Raw genomic sequence first — 2,500 nt, forward strand, 5'->3', positions numbered from 1 at the left:
TAGTGTGGATAGCAGCAGGACGTACATGCCCCCCCCCCTTCCCCCCTGCCTTCGCAAGCTGGTCGGTGAGAAGTTTGCATGTTCAATGCCCTTCGCATGCCGACGTACTCAGCCTACGTTGTGGTACGGCCTGTCACCTGTCCGCCGATGTACGCAAAACCCACAAACTGTACTGCACATTGCTCCGTATGTACTGAATGATACATCGTGGCCCATGTGACCGTATGACGACAGCGCCTAGCAACGGCGGACCATACAGTCCAAATATTGTGCACGCAGCTACGTGTCGTCTCCCTATAAGAGCTGGATTGCAGTGTGGTACGCCATACAGACGTGTGGGAGGAACGGACGCCCTGGATGGCGATCAGCATGAGCAGTCTGTTGATGTAGTGGAGCGTGTATTCGGACGTAGTCGTCTCTTCTCACACACCGTGATTGCATGTTGCACCGCGTTCCACATCTGCGACATGCTGCAGAGGCGGGCTGACAGTCGTTCGCGCAATGGACACCGCATACGTACGGGGTCTACCTTCCACGTGTTCTCTAGGCGTGCACATGTTGTTGCGTCTATGTGGGCAGACGTAGTGTGTTGTGACACCTGACACAGGCATGCAATACTCGTTGCAAATGGCGATGGACGTGTACGTTTGCTGGTGACGTTACGCAAATGAACAACCGGTAACCCGTTGTGGTGCGGTTGTTCTCGCTAGAGGTGAATCAGTGTTGGCGACGATCGGTCGAGCTATTAACCGGTTGTTTCAGGGATACCCACCATGCCCACGAACGTGAAAGGGGACCCACCATGCCCACGAACGTGAAAGGGGATCTGGGTGTGAGGCGATACGCGGCGGTGGCTGGGTGGGACCGTCCCCGGCCGGTGAGGGGGGGCCGCCCGGCGTGCTGGCAGCGCGGTGCGTGGGCGCACGCGCTACAGCCGGCTGGTGGGGGCGGCCGGTGGCAGGCGCGCCGGCCGACGGACGCGGCAGGCGGCGCAGCTGCGCGCCGGCGCCCCCTGCTCGCGGCGCCTTGCGGCCAAAGTAGGTCCTCGCGGGCCCGGTGCGAAGCGCGGTGGCCATCTGCAGTGTGCTGGTCCGATTGAGGACTTTGTGCGCTGAGGATGCGCCGCCGCCCGGCGCTCGGCGCCGCGACGCCGTCTGCTGCTCGGTCGCCCCAGCGGTTCTCGCAGGTGGTTTGTATCGCAGCTGTGCGGACGTGTTGGCGCGTGCGCTGTGCTGGGAGAGTTCGCTTCGGCACCCAAGTAGGGCTTTTGTCCTTCTGTGGCGCTGGCGTTGGAGCTGCCGGTCACCGTAGGTGGCGCGTGTTGTCTCCCGCCGGCAATGCCACGACAGCACGCTCCCGGGCCTCTGTCGGCAGCGGCAAGCTCAGTTGGGAGCACGGGTGGTCGCACCTAAAGCGTCTACTCGCCTAACTCCGGGCGATTGCGCCTCTCTCGAACCCGACCAAGTACTTAGGACGGCGCTGCGCGCCGCCGGGACCTGAGAGGGTTTCGAGGTGTGTTGTGCAGGGGAGCTCAGCCTCCTCCTGTTTGCAGAATAATTGAGCGGACGCTTGCGTGTTCGCGCGGGCCCCCGGGACACACTCCCGGGCGGCCGGCTGCTCAGCTCTAGTTGACGCAGCTCCCTGGTTGATCCTGCCAGTAGTCATATGCTTGTCTCAAAGATTAAGCCATGCATGTCTCAGTACAAGCCGCATTAAGGTGAAACCGCGAATGGCTCATTAAATCAGTTATGGTTCCTTAGATCGTACCCACGTTACTTGGATAACTGTGGTAATTCTAGAGCTAATACATGCAAACAGAGTCCCGACCAGAGATGGAAGGGACGCTTTTATTAGATCAAAACCAATCGGTCGGCTCGTCCGGTCCGTTTGCCTTGGTGACTCTGAATAACTTAGGGCTGATCGCACGGTCCTCGTACCGGCGACGCATCTTTCAAATGTCTGCCTTATCAACTGTCGATGGTAGGTTCTGCGCCTACCATGGTTGTAACGGGTAACGGGGAATCAGGGTTCGATTCCGGAGAGGGAGCCTGAGAAACGGCTACCACATCCAAGGAAGGCAGCAGGCGCGCAAATTACCCACTCCCGGCACGGGGAGGTAGTGACGAAAAATAACGATACGGGACTCATCCGAGGCCCCGTAATCGGAATGAGTACACTTTAAATCCTTTAACGAGTATCTATTGGAGGGCAAGTCTGGTGCCAGCAGCCGCGGTAATTCCAGCTCCAATAGCGTATATTAAAGTTGTTGCGGTTAAAAAGCTCGTAGTTGGATTTGTGTCCCACGCTGTTGGTTCACCGCCCGTCGGTGTTTAACTGGCATGTATCGTGGGACGTCCTGCCGGTGGGGCGAGCCGAAGGCGTGCGACCGCCTCGTGCGTGCTCGTGCGTCCCGAGGCGGACCCCGTTGAAATCCTACCAGGGTGCTCTTTATTGAGTGTCTCGGTGGGCCGGCACGTTTACTTTGAACAAATTAGAGTGC

General features: G+C 59.0%; 1 non-coding gene across 1 annotated transcript in view; it reads left to right on the top strand.

The window, feature by feature from the left end:
* The first annotated feature begins 1,638 nt into the window (after nucleotides 1–1,638).
* Nucleotides 1,639–2,500, top strand: part of LOC126432598 (small subunit ribosomal RNA) — a 1,909-nt gene continuing 1,047 nt past the window's right edge. The window contains exon 1 of the ribosomal RNA XR_007578082.1: nucleotides 1,639–2,500. This exon is cut by the window's right edge and continues 1,047 nt beyond it. This is a non-coding gene — a ribosomal RNA (small subunit ribosomal RNA).

The sequence above is a fragment of the Schistocerca serialis genome, unplaced genomic scaffold (genome assembly GCF_023864345.2).
Source record: "Schistocerca serialis cubense isolate TAMUIC-IGC-003099 unplaced genomic scaffold, iqSchSeri2.2 HiC_scaffold_1142, whole genome shotgun sequence".
Lineage (NCBI taxonomy): Eukaryota > Metazoa > Arthropoda > Insecta > Orthoptera > Acrididae > Schistocerca > Schistocerca serialis.